The sequence below is a fragment of the Symphalangus syndactylus genome, chromosome 10, assembly GCF_028878055.3.
Source record: "Symphalangus syndactylus isolate Jambi chromosome 10, NHGRI_mSymSyn1-v2.1_pri, whole genome shotgun sequence".
NCBI classification, from domain to species: domain Eukaryota; kingdom Metazoa; phylum Chordata; class Mammalia; order Primates; family Hylobatidae; genus Symphalangus; species Symphalangus syndactylus.
This window is the reverse complement of record NC_072432.2, coordinates 29,132,732-29,153,001: the sequence shown is the minus strand read 5'-3', so window position 1 is coordinate 29,153,001 and position 20,270 is coordinate 29,132,732. Positions and strand designations below refer to the sequence as shown.

Below are 20,270 nucleotides of genomic sequence, written 5' to 3'. Positions count from 1 at the left end.
AGCAGTTGTGAGTAGATGAACCAGATTCATAAAGAAATTGGTCAAAATGCAAAATGCAAAACATATATCACTGTGGTTGGTAATTGTGGGCACCCAGCTATATAACTGCAGTTATCTGAAATACCATGATGAATAACCAAAGTCTTTTAACAAGATTGATCACAAACTATGACAGGTCACCACTACATACGTAGTAAGAGTCAAGATCTTGAGAAATTTCATCCTTCACAAATGCAAATGTACAAAAAGGAAATTTCTTCGTTTCTTGAGGAGGTTTCAATGTTTTTATATACAAATACAATTCTTACCCACAGAGCCAACATTATGATAACGCACTTTAATGGAGTCAAATTCGCAGCAAAAAAAAAAAAAAGAATTGCATAAAACAAGTTAGAACTCTCTAAAATTATTTACACAATTTACACCTCCGGTATTAAAAATGATGTGAAGATGAAATACATAGCATAATGAATTGTTACTATGTGTGAAGGAGCAGTAGTCGTACACGACTGAATAACTTGGCAGGGGAGATTTCTTGTAATTTTTGCTGGCATTTTCACTTTTCTATAATCTTCTAAACACTTGCTGCACTTGTATTTGGAAAGTGGTTATAGTCTACAAATTTTGTAACTATAAGCTGTCCATTTGAAAGTCTGGTTATTGCTCAGCCATTGCAATTAGCGATTTTCTGCTTTGGCAGCATCAATTAATTAGCTTTTAAATTTTTATCTTTCACCATTAAGTAGCCTCATACACTTATCACAGCCTTTCTGCAAGGGGACAATTTTACAGATCTCTTCCACTGTGTTACAACGAATATGATAAGAAAAAAATGATGTTCGACTTCCTGATAGCAAATCTGTGTTACTCAGGGTTCTCCAGAGACAGAACCAATAGGGCACATATATAGATATATGAGAGGGGATTTATTAGGGGAATAGATTCATGCAATTATGATGGCTGAGAAGTCCCAAGACAGGTCATCTACAAGCTGGAGACTCTGGGATGCTGGTAATGGTGGCTCAGTTCACATTTGAACGCCTCAGAACCAGGAAAGTCAATGGTATATAACTCTCAAGCCAAGGCCAAAAGCCTCAGGACCTGGGGCACCACTGGTATAAGTCCTGGAGTCCAAAGGACAGCAGGCCTGGAGTTCTGATGTCCCCAGCGGCAGAAGAAAAGTCTGTCTCAGCGCCACTGCACTCCAGCCTGGGCGACAGAGCAAGACTCCGTCTCAAAAAAAAAAAAAAAAAAAAAAAAAAAAAGTCTGTCTCAGCTCTCAGAGAGACCAATTTGCCTTCTTTATTTTGTTCTCTCTAGGATCCCTGCCATTTGGATGGTATCCATTGATGTTGAGGGCAGATCTTCCCCACCTAATCTCCTCTGGAAACACCCTCACAGACACACCTAAAATAATGCTCTACCAGGTTTCTAGGTACTCCTTAATCCAGTCAAGTTAAAATCCAGTCGAAGTAAAATTAAATCCGCAAGTCCACCCCTTGTCTACTTGGCACCCACACACATCTCTTTAAACCATACTTAATTTTCAAATAAAGACAATAATAAGGTAATAGTTTTACCTAACATGATGCAACTGACATGATGTAACTATCCTTCACACAGCCAGATATACACTAATCCCTTTCCCCAGAATTCGGCTTCTTGGATTTCAGCACTCAGGATTTTAATCTTTTAGAACTGGGATTTTTAGAATTTTAGATGTTACGGATTTTAAATGTTAAGGATCAAAAGATCCTCAAAGGTTTTGATCTGTTGGAATCTCAACATTCGGGATTATGGTGTTCAGGGTTGCGTCTCTCTAAATTATGACAGGCACTGCTTTCTTAGGCCATCGGAGCAGGCAAAAATGAATTTCACCGAGGCTTTTCCTACAATATGAAAACTTGCTATAGGACTCTCTAGATCCCTTTCTTGACCAGAGACCAAATATGCTAGCACCATCATCCCTTGATTTGCAGGGCCCACTGAAGTTTTTGGTATTACTGTGGAATTCCAGATAGTACGGTGGCTAAGATGTAGGAAATGTTTTCCATCTCTGTTAGTTTATGAATAGCCTATCTTAGAGTTATTTACATCATTCTTTAAACAAAATCTATTTTTAAATGCCCAACTGCATAACTGACTGAAATGTTCATTTTTATACAATCATATGGTAACTTACAGTACAGATCTAGAGAAGTAGCAAAATTTGGAAGTAAGAATGAACAAAAATGCACAAGAGACATTTTAATATCTTAAAGAAAACCCCCAGAGAGGCATCTGCTGAAAACATAACATAGTTTTAAGCTCTGGGGTACCCCTCTCCCCTAAAAAATTGGATTTCTAAATAACTACATTTGTAAGGTCTTCCTGATTATTCCAGAGGCATTTTGTCATGTGACTCCAACATGACAAACTTATTCTTGTTATTTGCAAAAGTTATAGTGTATAAGATTGCCGCAAACACTGAATTCACAAATTCTGAACCATTGCTCCTAGGGGAAATATAAGGTTAGATTCCTGTAAGCCTCTGGTTACAACATTTTCGGCAACCATTCAATACATAACCTTGCTTCATGTATGTTTTTGTTTAAAGATACCTTATTTAATATATATTGTTGATTCATTAACATTGAACTCACTGCCAACAGCATATTTAACTCGTGCTTGAACAAAGCCTACCTCACACACATAAGTTCTCCGTAAGACACATTACAGCCTTCTTGCACTTAGGAACGCTAGAAAGAAGTCAGCACTGTGTTTGGGGACCATTTCCAACAGCAAAACCACCAACAAAAAGTACAAAAATTGTTTATATGTGGCACTAAATAAATTCTGAAAATGACACTTGGTTACACTATAAGAGCTGAACCAAGAAGGCAGGGCATCACCTTGTTAGAGTGTTGGGCAACTCAAATTTTTCAACCCTCTGCACATGTCTGACGATGGCTGTGCAAGTGCTGTGAATATTGATTTGGAGGGTATGTTGGGCTGTTCTTGCATTGCTATAAAGAAATACTTGAGACAGAGTAACTTATAAAAAAAGAGGTTTAACTGGTTCGTGGTTCTGCAGGCTGTACAGGAAGTGTAGGGGCATCTGTTTCTGGGGGACCTCCCTCAGGGAGCTTTTACTCATGGTGGAAGGTGAAGCAGAAGCAGGAACTTCACATGGCGAAAGCAGGAGCAAGGGGTGGGGAGGTGCCATACACTTTTAAACAACCATACTTTGTGAAAACTCACTATCACAAAGACACCACCAAGCCATGAGGGACCCGCCTCCATGACCTAAACACCTCCCACCGGGCCCCACCTCCAGCATTAGGGATTACAATTCAACATGGGATTTAGGTGGGGACAAATATCCAAACTATATCAACGGGTTACAAATAAATTTTTGCAAGTAGGTGAATTGCAAATACAAAATCAATGAATAATAAGGATCAACTATACTCTCACCATCATGGTCAATAAAGTCATACCATCAACAGGAAGTCCCTATTTTAGATTTGATACATACAGAGCAGCATTTTCTAAGGTCCTTTTTCAGTGATGTAATGCTGCAACAAAATATATTGTTGTACCATAAACAGTGTTACTTGTAACATTTTCAATTATTTAAATCACTCTTGCCTTGTGACAATCAACAGTTGCTGTATTTTATTAAAAATGTATAATGTGGCCTTAATTAAGGCACATGTGTTTAGCACTCTGCAAATGTTTAAGTGCCCAGAAGATGCTATAAAACTTAACAATGATGTTAATAGCCACATGAAATTGTTTAAACTGTCAAAAGGGGAGCATCTATGCCAATGTCAGAATGCCAGTCCAAAGGTTCTATTTCAAAAATGCTTAATCAAAAAATAAAATAAAATAATAAAAAAGCACACTCAAACAGACGTTTGAATTAGCGGTACAGAGAAGAAACGGAAGTAGGTGACAAAGAAATAGATATCTATGACCTAAAATACAAACTCAAAAATATTGATAAAAATGAAAGTCAATCTGCAAGATAAAAGTAAAAAATAAATTTAAGGCCAGGCACGGTGGCTCACGCCTGTAATCCCAATGCTTTGGGAGGCTGAGGTGGGTGAATCATGAGGTCAAGAGATCAAGACCATCCTGGCCAGCATGGTGAAACCCCATCTCTACTAAATACACAAAAATTAGCCGGGCATGGTGGCACATGCCTGTAGTCCCAGGTACTCAGGAGTCTGAGGCAGGAGAATCACTTGATCCTGGAAGGCAGAAGTTGCAGTGAGCCGAGATAGAGCGCCACTGCACTCCAGCCTGGGAACAGAAGTGAGACTCCATCTCAAAAAAATAAAAAATAATAATAAATAAATAAATTTAAAATTTTTCTTACATTAAAGTTAATCAATAAAATTATTCATGGCCAGAGAGAGTTACAATATAATTGTGACTCATAACAACTGTTATTACATTCCAGTATTCCAAACCCACCAAATACTCATAGTCAAGCTTCATGTTACATGACAAACTAATCTACACATTTTAGAATTCTACCATGTAGAATTTCTAAGATTTAGCTATTATTTAGTTCAACCTCCTCATTTTACATATTAGTGACCACCAGCTCAGTTTACAGTAATCTCAAGCTGCAGCACATTCTTGTTTGTGGTGTGTATTATATATCAAAGAAGGCAAAAATTCACAGAGAAATCCAGGAAAGACAACTGCAGGGAGGCAGTGGCTCTTTTTACATGACATGAGGTGTGTGGTCAGGGATGAAATCAAACAAGACCATTTGAGTGAGCACTGTAGCTCTGCTTACTTTATTTTTTTAAGCTACTCTAAATTCTGTTCTGACCATCCAAACTAAATGGGATTTTCTAAATAGGTTTATTAAGGTTTATTGGAAAAGATGTTTCTTTATTGCTGAGAGGCAACATGGAAGAATGGAAATGAGCGACCTTGCAATTCAGGCAGACCTGGTCTAAACCTCAGCACTCTGTTACTAAACATGTGATTTTAGGCAAGTTAAAAACTTGCTGAACTTGTTTTTTTTATGTGCAGAAGAAGGAAATTAAATTCTTACACAAAATGGTAGTGTTTTGAAAACCAAACAGCTTAAACTATAAAGAATATCTAACATTGAACTTAGTTATATACAATTTCTCAACATATGATAGCTCTTTGGCCGTGGATAATGTCAAAAAATTCTGAAGTCATCATTTCAATTTCTTGGGTTAGCCCAGATGTTACCAAAAATCCAAATATGATTGTCGTTGATTTCAGAAGTCACCCAGTCCTTAATACAACCAATTTGCGGAGTAAGCAGATGGGAACAGAAAAATGTACCTTTAAATCCTAAGTACAAAAATCAATACTTTGTCAATAAAGCCACACCATGAACAAGAGAACATATCATAATTCATGCTGACAATTTTTCCCTCTAAGTCTTTGGCATAATATACTTAGAATTCATCATATGAATTGATTTTCTAACATGACACACTGAAAAATAAGTAAGATAGTTTGTATTACTATTTCAGTCAATAAAAATTACAAGATGACTTTAGATATTGAATGAGAAAATATTGATGTTAAGTAACAACACTCCTATAAACTGTGGCTGAAATTTTGATTCACCTTTATAACATATAGAGTCATTGTCTTCAACAGAAAGATTTTAGACTGAATTATCCTAATAGTTGTGTTATCGATTAAATGCACTTGTGTAGCTACCAAGAAAGACTTGATCAAGAATGTTAGCCAATAATAATTTCCTAATGTAAGCTGCATTCTCCTTTACCACACAAAATATATCCATTCAATTGGTCTGCAATTACATCCATAGAATTTTTCTTTCTGAGATATATATAAGTAACCTCTGTGACAAATCATGTAATTTGGCCTACACCAGAAAGAACAATACATTATAAATCAGTGTCTCATTTTGCTATAATCGCCTCCTTAAAATAGCTACAACTGGATCAATGTCTCAGAGGCTGTTTTATTATACCCACATTCTTAAAAGCATCAGTGACAAAACACTAACTGACTAAGGCAGAAGAGCAGCTGGTTCTGTGGCTTCATAAAAAGAATGTCCTGAAAACAGTTCAAGAATGTTTGATGCACTTCACAAGGATTCTGTTCTAAAATTTCAAAGCCACATTAAAAAGTGATAACTGCTATCTTCAGTGGAAAAGAGGAACTCCAAAATGTTAGAATTGGACCAAATGTTAGCAAAAACTATTTTTGTGTTACTTACGAATTCTTCCTTCTTTTCTTCCTTCCAAATATGGCTTTCACCTGCATATTAAGAATTTAAGGACCTGGGGTTGTTTTTATTTCTTTAAGGCAGACACAGCTTTTTAATGCTTATCATCTGTACAGCATTCCAATTCACTTAGCAGGACAGAGGAATGTACTGCCTAATGAAAACATAATTACTTTTATAATCAACTACTTAATAAATGTATTACTTATTTTATTTTGAGGCTGCTAATTCCATGTTCTCTTTGTCTTGTTCTTTCTTTGTCCCTACATGTTAATTACACTTGGTTTTCTTTCCATAGTAGTCTGACTGTCATATTCATTCTGATCCAACCAGTACAAAACTATCTTACCTCATGAACATCAGGAAACAGAGATATTGAAAGACAGTGAGTATGTGGATTTTTTCTTTTTTCTGACTATTGGAAAAAGTCATATCTAATTCCATTTGTTTGAGGAAGCTCATTGAGCATTGAATAAGCACTGGAAGAACAGATTCAAAAACCCAGTTATAAGCTAATATGTGCAACCTTTAGTAATCCACATTCCTGAGATTCAATTTATTCATCATGTAGGAGACAGTTAAGATTATAATAATACTGACATACTTCACAAAGATATTGTGAAGAATGACTAATAAATGAGGGCTTTGACATTACTATATAGTGCATGAAGCCCCATTACTCATGCTGCAGTGTTCTACAGCGGGTAATTATAGGTTTCTAGAGGCCAAAGTACATAATGTACCATACTTAATACTGCTTGATAGGCACAACTCTGTCACCCTTTTCCATCTACTCAACAATTTCGTGGTCTTCAGATCATAGCTACTGCTTCCAAACATAATACTGCATTGTTAAAAAGGTCCACAACTTGAGCAACAGAAGTGCAACAGAATACTTTCAGCTTCAAATACTCTGCTTTCCTACCTATTTACTCCATACAAACTTGTTCTCAATGGTCAATCTATTGCCCCACACTATTTCTTGAAGCAGCCTTATTCAATTTTACTGCATTATCACATTATAGAAAAAATAATGGGTAGAAGCCTATGTGGACAAATTAATTTTTTCCATGGTATAACTAAAGTAAATATTCTTCCCACATCAAAATGTCTCTTTGCATAAATAAAGGCCAAGCATTAAAGATAATGCTTGGGCAAGAATTCTCAATCATCTCCACTCTTCTTTTTTCTGAACTGTTTTTCTCCTTCAAGACTGTGCCTTCCCCTTTTCTAACATTATTCTCCAGAAGTAAGCCTGTTAGCAGTGTGATAGACTCTCCAACATCTACTCTACTCCTAAATGTTTAAAGTAAGCCAACTATGGCAATTTCTTCTCTGTTGACAATTGTTAATATTAGTTTCAGAAAAGAGTAGGTCTATGTCAATTTGGTTTGTTCAGGGTTTCTGGAGGAAAAAAGCTAATCCTGCACTCTTTCTCTCTCCCATCCCCCTGCATGATAAGAATCAGGAAACATGTCAAAGTTGCTGCTGGCAGCCATCTTAGATAACAAAAAGCTTGCCTCAGTATAAAGCCACCAGAGAAGCACTTCCAGACTGGCAGAATAAGGACCTCCCAAAATTCACTCCTCCCTGAAGGCAATAAGAATACCAGCAAAAATGGTCATAATCATATTTTCCAGAACTCTGGAAATTAAACAAAGGCCTGCAACAATCTGATGAATTTTTATTCAGGAAAAACAGTTGAATCTCTATAAGAACAGCAAATTGTGGAATTTTAACTTAGCCTATTCCCATCCCCTTCTTCCCAACCTTAAATACCAGTAGCCTCAAAACTATGGAAGCTGTGAAACCCCACAGTCATTGTTTGGGTCAGAACAGGTTTGGAGCTCCTCCCAAAAGCTCCATCCCAGAGACTTGTCACAATTTGACCAGTGACAAGCTCTATTCTCAGGAATAAATTTTTGACCCCACTCAGAGATTGCTAAGTGAGAAAATACCTATCCCCAGAGTGTTTGTTAAAAACAATCAGCAGCAATTTTTTAAGATCTCAGTGGCCAGAGTCAGTGATACCAGTTAGGGTTAACAAGAGACTGACAAAAAAATTGTAATCAAAATCTGGTTAATAAGACATTCATAACACGCTTTGAAAAGCTCCAATATACTCCTGGGGGATCTAAATAGGCACTTGCATGTGCAGGGCTGTGTGTCTATCCAAGGAAGATCTGAGAAGATACTCATCTCTCATTTCTGATTGACCTTAAGGCAATGCACAAGCAAGAAGTGAAAGCTAAGACAGAGTTGTAAACTGCTGGAGCACTGAAGGTATGCCCCCAACAAACATACACCCACACACAAATACACACACACACACACACACACAGCCCCTCCGCAAAGAATGGAAGACTTACTGATTCAAAAAATTTAAGGATATCTCAGTCTAATCATTAGCTGACCACTAAATTCAATGAGCAGATACTTCTGTGGCAATATATGACAAAGAGGAAAGAATTCATCCAGTAAAGTCATAAAACAAATAAACAGCAAGGTACAGGTAAAACTCAATCTATGAGCATAGATTGCACAATTAGGGCTAAGTGTAATCTCTTGTGTGACACAGATTTTGCAGTTACATTCAGGTGTAATTTCATCTATGGTGAAGGTATTCATTATCTATTTATAGTAAAGTTATTTCTAAGAATAACCTTCTCATTGGCACAGATTGGGCAGTTAGCTCTAGGTAGAATCTCCTCGTGACATAGATTCTTCTATACTTCTCCACACCCCATAGTAATTAGGCACTGGACTGAATATACTGTAGGTGCTTAATACGTAATATTGATTTCTTATATATTGCTTATACTTTGTTGTTATTTCATTCATATTCATAAAATTAAGGATTAAAAGTTATATCCCATTGTAAAATAATAGCAGCTCAAGAAACCACCAAGAAACAAACACTTAGGTTTTTAAAAGTATAACTTTAGAGAAGTGATTCACTTTACAAAAGATTTCTTCACTTTTGTAATATCACTTTAAATTAGAAGCTCCCACATGCATTTAAAACATTTAATTTATAAAACTTTATGTCATACACAATTTTTCCAGAATATATTTGCCAAATAAAGGAAGATATAAGAAACCAATATTTATTTCCTCTAAGTAAGAGCTATTTTGAATTTTCTGGTTTGCTAGGCATCAGAGGCAGCAGAACCTGACAGAGAACATTAGTCCTGAATTGAATGAAACGCAAAGCCATTCCCCAAACACCTGTAACTCCTATAGCTCATTCTTAAAAGCTCTCGTAAAACTTAAGAGTACAACCACAAATGGCCACTTTTCCATTCAATACTTCAGGAAATGAATATATTATGTTCAATCTATAAGCCTGGCACAAAATTTAGTTGATTGCTAAATATTGTTTATATTTTAAAAAGTCATCCTTATCCAAGAAAACTATTTTCATTCTGAGTCTCCTCCAAAAATTTCTTCTAGAAATGCCTTTTTATTTAGTTCTGCACACTTTAAAATATGATAATCTTATTTGTTTTGAGAACATTTTTGATGCAATCTTTCTCTCCAATGACTTACATTATTTAAATATCATTTACAAACCATGTTAAAAGCTATGGATGCTGGATATGAGTCTTTATTATGTCTAGTTCTCAACAGGAATTGATATGCAAAATAGCCAGACTAGACTCTTTTTGCTCTTCTTAAAAAAAAATTGTTTAAGTGTAAAAAAAAGTTCTAGGAACATTGTTATATAGTTTCACATTATGTAGAATGGTCACTGAAAATGAAGGAAATACATCAAAATATCTCATAAGCATGTAAAATTAAAATCTGATTTTTAAAAATTTCAAAAATTTATACTACCAGTTAGTTGAACATGCTAAAAAGCCAAGTGATCTGAATCACTTATTTATAAGAGATAGCATTTACAATATGCCCTATTTTATAAAAACACTAGATATCATCCCAGGATCCCAGTAGCAATACTTTTCTATCCTTCATGGGAAAGCAGAGAGGAAACAAAAAAACATTTCTAATGTGATCTTCACGTTACAAAAAATAAGTGCTGAAGCATAACTGCTCAAATAAATGGCACAGCTAGGGAAATAGAAAGGAAGGGCAATTTGTCTCCATTCATAAGTGGAGATGAATAAAACATCTCATACATGAGGTATTTAGAAAAGTTATCTTTCAGAGCTCAACATATTGTGGGAGAAAATTAGGGTTCACCCAGATGGAACTTTTCAAATGAAAAATTTACAAGGGCATAAACCTTCAACCAGGGCAGTAAAGAGAGAAATAAAAATCACATGAATAAATAAGAGAGTTGCCGTAAGGGTTATTTAAAGCCAAAATTGGCAAGTTTCCACTGGTACTAATGCACAGAATGTATACTGGTAAAGGAATGGTTTGATGGCAATCTTTTTTTTTTTTTTGCTTTAAAAAATTATTTATTTTGTGATAAAATATGCATAATGGAAAATTTACCTTTTAACATTTTTAATTGTACAGTTCAGTGACATTAAGTATACTCATATTGTTGTACAACCATCACTACCACCCATCCACAGAACATTTTTTACCTGCAAAACTGAAACTCTGTGCCCATTAAACAATAACTGCCTGTTCTAGGCCCCCATCCCAGCTCTTGGCAACCACTTTGTCTCTGAATTTGACTACTCTAAGTACCTCATGTAAGTAAAACAATATATTTTTTGTCCTTTTGTTCCTACCTTCTTTCACTTAACATAGTATCTTCAAGGATCATCCATGTCATAGCATGAGTCAGAATATCTTTTCTTTTTTAAGCCTATATGATAGTCCACTGTATATACATACTACATTTTGTTTATCTATTCATCTGTCAATGAATACTTGTGTTGCTTCTACATTTTGGCTATTGTTAATATGTTGCTGTGAATGTGGGTATACAACTATCTCTTTGAGATCCTGTTTTCATTTCTTTTGAGGTATACACCCATAAGTGGAATTGCTGGATCTTACGGTAATTCTGTTTTTAATATTTTGGTACACTTTTATTATTGGGCTTAGATTTTTTTTTCCTAATCAAGTTTTTTACCAAGCAGCTTTAGGGAGAGAATAGAGAAACACATACTTTCTAAGTATTGCCTCAGACTTTAGGCAGAGTTTTGGCCCATTATGATAATCTCAGTAGCACCCACGTACTGAATAAGTGAATTCAAAGAAAGGTTATGTCAGGCAACTATCTCAAAGTTTTGTTATCTCTGCTTGCAATTTTTGTTCAATCATCAACCAAGTGCTTGAGGGCTTACTGCATGTGAGGCTCTGTAGACTAGTATTAATGAACTTTCCTTTTGTCCTTGCAGTACCAGGTATCACTATCATGCATTTTGGAGCTTTGATCTCAATTTTCTGCCAAATGAATGGTCCTGTGTTTTGTGCTTGTTCATTTACAAACAGAGATCCCTCTGAGCACCGTGGAAGTAGAAGGTGTGTGGTCAGAGAACCATGAATGGGCTGCTCTCTGCCTCTCACAGCAGCTCTGCTTCTCCTTGGGACTACTCCTTGTTTTCCCCATTCCTAGCCCATTCTCTGTATATCTTGGTCCAGATTCCGGAGGGTCTGCCAACTTGCACCCCATTCAGGCATCCATTACCAATATTTATGAAGCCTAGCACTTCTCTAGTACAGAGCAGGCAGTGGAAATTCCCTTCTGATGATAGATAACAGCTCCTGCATGCAGAGTGGTGGGGGTAGGAGAGTAGAGGTAGCCACTTTCTGGATGGGAGCAGTGTCATGAACCCATTCATAGGCTAACCAGTAACTCCTGAGAGGCCCAATAAGGGCAATGACAACTACTCAAGTCAAACAGGTTTCTACTGATGGAAATCTTTGAACCAACTACTCTTAAATCCATCCCATCATTACTAAAAGAATATGGTCATATTTTGTTTAATGATGAGGATACATTCTGAGAACTGCATCATTAGGCAATTTTGTCATTGTGCAAACATCATAGAGTGTACTTAAACAAACCTAGATGGTATAGCCTACTATATACCTAGGCTATATAATATAGCTATACTATGTATAATAGCTATATTGTAGTAATATTATATTTATATTATAGTAATATAGTAATATTTATATTATTATATAATGTAGCTCTATTATATATATGTGTGTGTGTGTGTGTGTGTGTATTTATTTATATTCTATTGCTTGTAGGCTACAAACCTGTACAGCAGGTAGGCAATTGTAACACAATGGTATTTGTAAGTCTTAATATGGGAAAGTTACAGTAAAAAGGTAGTATAAAATATTTTTTTAAGTGGTACTTGCATAAGTCACTTACCATGAATGGAGCTTGCAGGACTAGAAGTTGCTCTGGGTGAGTCAATGAGTGAGTGGTGAGTGAATGGGAAGGCCTAGGACATTACTGTACACTACTGTAGACCTTATAAACACAGTATACTTAGACTACACTAAATTTATTTTTTAAAATTTTCTCTTCAATAATAAATTAACCTTAGCTATTTACTTTACAAACTTCATCATGTTTTTAATTTTTTGACTGTCTTGTAATAAATCTTAGCTTATAACACAAACACATTGTACACTTTCTTTATAGACTTTTCCAATTTTTAAATTTTTTTGGTTTTACTTTTTAAACCATTTTGTTAAAAAACTAAAACACACACACTTTAGCCAAGGCCTACTCAGGGTCAGGATCATCAATATCACTGTCTTCCACCTCCACATCTTGTCTCACTGGAAGGTCTTCATGGGCAATGACACACACGGAGCTGTCATCTCTTGTGACAGCAATGCCTTCTTCTGGATGCCTCCTGATACACCTGCCTAAGGCTATTTTACAGTTAAATTTTTTTTTAATAAGTAGGAGAGCAGTCTAAAATACCGACAAATAGCATAGCATAGTAAATATATAAACCACTAACATAATTGTTTATTATCATTACCAAGTATTACGTACTGTGCATAACTGTATGTGCTATACTTTTGTATGACTGGAAGTGCAGTAGGTTTGTTTACACCAGCATCACCAAAAACATGTGAGTAATGCATTGTGCCATGACATCACAACAGCTATGACATTATTAGGTGACAGTTTTTCAGCTCTATTAAAATCTATTAAAATCTGATGGGTCATATATGCAGTTTGTTACTGTTCTAAGCATTGTCATGCAGTGCAAAACTGTAATGTGGCATCCTTAAACTTTCAGGGACATACTTCTCATTAATATATGTCTAAAATCTCCCATCCTTCAAAAGCCATTACCAGGACCACCAAATCAGATGCACCTCCAGCCCTGTGCTCCATTGGCCCAAATGGTTTTCATCACTCATTGAATTCACACATCCATTTACATCTTTCTTGCAGTATGTTAGTATTTTGCCTTTATAATCAGCGACACAGTAATATCACAGTCATGAAGAGACCCCACTGACAGAAAGACCTGAGTTCAAACCCTGATGCCGTCACTTGGGCTAGTGATTTAATATTCTGTACTTCATCTTCTTAAGTGACCTTATAGGTCACTAAAAGAATTGAATGAAATAGTACATTTAAGTTGTCTGTCCAGGAGTCTGGGAGTTCATTAAGTTCAACAATTGTTACTGTGATCACTTGTACACCTTTTTATCCCATATTATAGTATAAATTCTTTCAGAAACAATGGAGAGTACAAATAATTTTTTGAGGGTACTTATTTGCTTTTCCTAAAGTCAATTTGTTATTATTTGTTAATTTGAATAGAGATTAGTTCTTCCAGAACACTACGCAATGCCTCTGACATCTATTTGTTGAATTACTGTTCATTACCTTAGTATTTATCCCATCAGCCTATCAGCAGAAGAATACAGAAACAAAAGAAAGGAAACCTTTTCTGGGATGTAAGAGGTTTTTTGTTTGGTTTTGTTTTTCCTTTTTTAATCTATAAATGCAAAGGAGTGGGCTACAGAATCTCTACGGTGTCTTTTAATTCTCACATTCTAGAAACCTGTAATATCCATTAGAGTCAAATAATTTTTCCTCTATTTTGAAGCCACTCCTTTTTAGCTTTGCCAACATTTTCCCTTAAATGCCCTCTTTCTTTCCAAAATGTCACCTAATATGGTTTGTATTTTCTAGAGTGCCTTGTCTCTTCACTTTCACCTTCTTTGTGCAATCTTTAAAATAACAGAAACTTTGTTTTAATAATCAAGATCTACTGCTAAAAATTCTACTAAGTCATATATACACCAGGGAGGGTGGCCTGTTTTCTAGATGGTTTCTGAATACACCCTCATTAAATCACCTGGTAGCCACTTAATGGGGGACCTGTGGAGGAAACAAGTCATGTGCTAAGTCAAATCTATGAAGCATTTGTCTAGCCAAAAAAAAAAAATTGCTTGAGGAATAAATGACTCAGGTAGACACCACCAGTTTTCACCTTGGCACTCTGTTAGTCCCCATGTCCTTTTGAGCTTACAGATGGTCTTAATTAAAAACAAGTAGTTTTTAATTTACAACACAGGAAACATTTAGAATTTGTTGTAGAAGTAGAGTTAGTGGAACCTAGTAACCCCAATCTCACCCCTAGACAACTACCTCGATAACTTTAATTCATTTGTACAGATTCCTGATGTATTCATAAGTCTTTTTTATTACAAGTAAAATATACTTCTACTGCACTTTTTTTTAAAAAGTCGAAAGTCACCATATCAAGACTTGACTTTTCTCCACCCTGTGTCCTTGAGTTGTGTCAAGCTTGTAGTGGGAGCTGACTACAAAGATCAAGGGCCCTGGGTCTGGAATATTAATGGTTGATGGGCTTCACCTTTCATATATGTCACATTCTCTGTGACATTAGTGTCCCGAGGCTTTGTAAAATGGAATGCTGCTTGTTTTGCACACACTTATCTTCTTGCCATCCAGCTTTTTCTACAAACGCTCTAATAGCTGCTGTTTCACATTTACATTTCCCCCGCTTCACATCATGTGTTTAAGAAAACAGTCAATTCCACTAACAATTTTTCTAACAGCCTATTCTGTTCAAAAGTATTTAGCCCCATTTTTTAAAGGCAAATACTAACCTTGGAATAATGAATGTCCTTAACCCACCTGCACTTCACTTCACTCTCTGCAATAAACACACATACCAACACTCAATTTGTCAAAGTTTTTCAAGAGGTGAGGGGATGAGGTTGAAGGTCAAATTACAAATGGTTGTTTTATGGTCTGGGAGACTAGCCAACACTAGTATTCTTAAGATGGAGCTTGAACTGGACAAAGCTTATGGTATAATCCCAGGAGACCATAAGTCACACACTATTCCGGATGATTCTTCCCTGTTCCTTAAAACTCACATTCTATGTAAAAGTTGGCTTGATATTGACATTATTTGCATTCAGACACCAACGCTTTTATAAAAATAGATAGAAGTGACTGACTTTTTATTTCACCAAAGTTTTTTTAATTCTTTTATTTCCAGAGTTTGGGAAGTTCCTTATGCATAATAATTGTTCATTATGAATTTAGCAAATATATTTCTTTTCTTTTATCTTTTATTGTATATATTTAAGGTATACAACATGATGTTTTGATATACATAAGTGATTACCACAGTCAAGTCACTTAAGACATCCAACATCTCACATAGGTATCTTATGTGTGTATATATGTATTAAGAACACCTAAAATCTACTCTTTTAGCAATTTCTAGTATAAATACAATGTTAGTAAGTAAGGTTTTCATGCTGGACATTATATCTCCAGACTTCGTCATCCTACATATCTGCAACTTTATACCCTTTGACCGACATCTCCCTTGTATTACTTTTATGAAATTTTTGAAAAGCTTTTTCTAGGTAGATTTCAGTATCTCTAAAAACTTTCATTTCTTAATATTAAACTATTTGAATCTTCAACTAATAGTTCTATTCATAAACTAAATACAATTTTACAATGTGGGATGGGAGAGCAAATAGGAGTTAAAAAGAGTATAACCTTCAAGTTGAGTCTTCATCTCTATTCAACTCCATGCATCTTCATGCCATCAGTACACATAGAAGAAATGGTTCTGTGAACTTGGAAGGAAAAGGTCTATGAACCAGCTCTGCTTGTGAGATGAGAGGGGACTTTGGAACAGCTGTAATTAAGATAAGAGCTCTGTAGGACCAGATAGTTACTCTTCATTCTAAAAAAAACAATTTTTTAAAATCCATACCTAAGTTGGAGGGTTCAAATTTAACTCAACTAGAGAAGAGCCACAAAGATAATTAAAGGGTTGGTAGGTAGTATCTATTGGGAAAGAATAAAGAAACTAGGATTATTCCACCTGGTGAAGGGAAGACTGATGAGTGATTTAAAAACATTCTTAATGTATTTGATCAGTTATTCCAGTGACCAGCTGTTCTCTATCTACAATGAGGACAGAACCAAAAGAAATAGCCTTAAATTCCAATATGAAAAATGTAGATCAGATCTAAGAAAGATTTCTCTGAGAGTGAGGTTTTTAATATTGGAATGAAATAGCCACTCTGAAGTCTTTAAATCTGACATAGATTACCATCTTCCTGTAGAAGAGAGTTGTGGTGCTAATGGAAGGCCAGAGAATAAATTCTTTCATTGTCTTTTCTATACCTATAAAATCTATGGTTGTTAAGTCAGTTTCTTTTGCATCTATTGAGCACGTAGAATTACTTGTGTAAGAAAGTACTGAAAGCAGTGAAGTTAACCATCAAAGATTAAAACAGTCTAGTAGATAAGGGTTCTTTTCTACATAGAGGATTCTCAGACCTACACAAAGCAGCTCTAGACTACAGTAAACCCCTACCTTTGTTGATCTCACAGTCATACACAAACACTATCCTCTTTACCTATCCTGGAAGAAGTAAAGACAAATAAAAAGAAAAAAAAAAAAAGTATGTTTTTTTTTTTTTCCACCATGAAAAATAGCTGAAAAACAGGCACTGAATTCCCTAAGTCAAGGTAAACCCAATTCCCTAAGTCATGCACAATAGAAAAACAGTGTCTACACTGATTATCTTTTTCCGCTTTCCAATATTTTAGTATCCATCGACATACTAAAAAAAGCAGGATGATAATATCCTTAAATTCACAGACTATCAAAAAAAGTGTCACTTTGTAGGCCTTCCTATGATTATACTTCATTTAAAAGTACTCACAAGATCCCACTCTTCCCCTTCTACTGTGGTAATTTGCAACAATTTTAAGCAACTTTGCAAAGTGAATAAAAAGGAGTTGAAGCATCTGCAATTCAAGGCATTTAAGTTTTAATTCACAAACTGCAGGCCTGAGAATAATTATGACGGCCTAGTTATTTTCCGCTATGTTGCACATGAAAGGCATCCAATCACTTTTAAAAAATACCCAAGACGCAGTATTTTTAGAATGTTACCATTCTTCACTTGAGTGATTCAGTAACTGCAGCACTTGCACTGCAGTCCCCAAAAGAGCTTACATAACTAAACATATACAATCACAGAGGCTTAAAATTAAGTGTCTGGGTAGTGCGTTGCCTCACAGAATATTTGATGAAGGGCATGAAGCAAATCTTTTAAAATTTGCTTCCCAGAAACTCTTAATACTATGATAATACAGTGCCCAATAAATATGTGGATCTCTAGAAAAATATTTTGTGTCTTGATATCTTTATATTTACATTTTTATAATCTCTATTCAAATAGCCATAAACTAAAAGTCACTTAATACACTAGATAACTTTAAAAATCTGATTTTTAAAAGTAAACCTTCAACTTTCTCAATATGGCATTATAATTGACACAGTTAAGACAAAATTCAAGAGTTCAGCTTCTGTCATATCTTAGGAAGGGTTTAAGTGACTATATTATATACTTTATTATCTAAACCTAGATACTTTGAGAGTAAAGGAGGCCCTATTGATAATTATACCAGAATAATAGGCAAAAAAATACCCAGAACTTTCCTAGTCAAATCTAGAAAATGTGAACATCCTTATCATGGACCAATATGGTCCAGTTTGTTATAGCCAAATATAGGAATCTGCAAGGTCTCCAGGAACTTAGTCCTCCGGGTTGGGACTGGTATACAGGAGGTAATTAACTGGTATGAAGGTGCAGAAAGGAAGTTCATTTTGGAGGTTAAAGCATCTATCAAAAGGCCAGTCCGGAGAAGTCAGCAATGGTGGAAGCCAAACTTGAAATAACAAAGGTATCCTATCATATGTGTGGAGCATGGTGATGACAGAATAAAATGCAGGAACATTTCAGAGTACCAGGCAAGCAGGGAAACAATCAGTAAGCCCTTGGAATTAAAGGGCTGAATCTAATCATCCAATCACCTATAAGCATTACATGAATACCTGCTATGAACCAAAGTCTACCTTAAGCTTGGGTTCATGAGTATAGCAGTAGCTACCAACACAGAATATCAGCTAAAAACAAAGCAGATGATTGTTTACAAAAACTATAGCACAACTTAAGGATTAAATCTGAAAGAAAAAGAAGTCCTATGTCAAGAATCATGGAACAGGAATAGAACAGAACTTCAGTTAATACAACTATATCCCAAAGGTAGCAGCAAAAAAACAACTCGATGATTAGAGACAGGCAAGTTCACACCACATGATAGGGACTTGTCCTGGGGATCAGGATCAGGGTTAGGCCGGCTGATGGAAGACCAGGGGGCCTTGCCCATGGGGAGGAGAGATATGCAGAGGCCAGGCCTGAAAACTAGTTTTTCAGTAGATGAACCTCTAGTTGCTTTTTTGTTAAAAGCAAAAAAAATTTAAAAACGTAAACAATACACAAAATGAAGACATTAACAGCAATATGGGTACCTAAGGTAGGAAAAAATATTTAAGCATGAAAATAGATACTATCATAGCAGATACTTCAAATTTCTAAGGCTGCTCAGATGTAACATTTTAAAACAATGAAGATTATAATGATTAATATTCAAATTGTCCTCAAGGTATTACATGCAAATGTCAATATCTTAATATAAAATTAAGCAGAGATATAAAATGCAAATGACAAATCTATGCAGTAAGCTGGTAGAGCTAGAAAACTACTACTTCTAGCAGTAAACAAATAAAGTAAAAGTAAGCTCTAGAGACTATATCATTTTCACCTATATCAATGAAATTCTGACCTTAGATAGTCAAACAGGGTAAAGACAGTAAATGGCATTTTAATTGATGAGTGAGTACTCCACCAAATCTCAAGGAATTCTTGTTTTCTCAAAAGTGATTTGATATTTTACTGTATCAACTTTCCTACCAAGTTTATGATAATCAGTACATCTATAACTTTATCTATAAATTTTAAAAAATCTGAATAGGCATTCAACAAATCTTAAAATTTTATAAATATTTTAGAATTAAATTGTATTCTTACTTAATTATTCTAAAAAATTGACTCTACTATGCTTATTTTTCTCCTGTATATGATTCTATTCTCTTTTTCTTACCTATTCTGTGTTAAACTTCTTCATTAATTTATTTATCTACTTTATAAACTTGTTAAATCATTAAGGAGGAGGCCTCTGTTCTAGGGTTTGTAAGGGACACAAGGATGAAACCAAACATGAGTCCTATCTTCAAGCTTACGTGGAAAATGCACAAAATATGCCCTGGAATGCAAGTAGGTTCAGAAGATGAACAAATTATTTCTAGATAGGAAACTTACATCTGAAATGGGATTTAAAAGGGGAATAATACAATAAAAGACCTAAAACAAAAAGGCTTGATGTTTGTGTATTTAAGAAATGTAAAGTGTTCCAGATCAGCTGGAACATAGAAAAAGGAAGTAAAGAAAGATAAGCTCGAGGCCGGGTGTGGTGGCTCATGCCTGTAATCCCAGCACTTTGGGAGGCCGAGGCGGGCGGATCAACTGAGGTCAGGAATTCAAGACCAGCCTGGCCAACATGGTAAAACGCCGCCTCTACCAAAAATACAAAAATTAGCCGGGCGTGGTTCTGTAATACGAGCTACTCAGGAAGCTGAGTGAAGCAGGAAAATGGCTTGAACCCAGGAGGGGGAGTTTGCAGTAAGCAGAGATCGAACCA

General features: G+C 35.5%; 1 protein-coding gene and 1 long non-coding RNA gene across 7 annotated transcripts in view; one reads left to right on the top strand and one right to left on the bottom strand.

Annotated features, from left to right (window-relative positions):
* Nucleotides 1-20,270, bottom strand: part of COL25A1 (collagen type XXV alpha 1 chain) — a 514,179-nt gene that overhangs the window by 439,575 nt on the left and 54,334 nt on the right. The gene's annotated exons all lie outside the window — the stretch shown is intronic.
* The window catches only part of LOC129492006 (uncharacterized), a 54,384-nt gene that overhangs the window by 14,834 nt on the left and 19,280 nt on the right, over nucleotides 1-20,270 (top strand). The window contains exons 2-3 of the long non-coding RNA XR_008660686.2: nucleotides 6,540-6,626; nucleotides 11,563-11,686. This is a non-coding gene — a long non-coding RNA (uncharacterized lncRNA). The remainder of the gene's footprint in view (nucleotides 1-6,539; nucleotides 6,627-11,562; nucleotides 11,687-20,270) is intronic.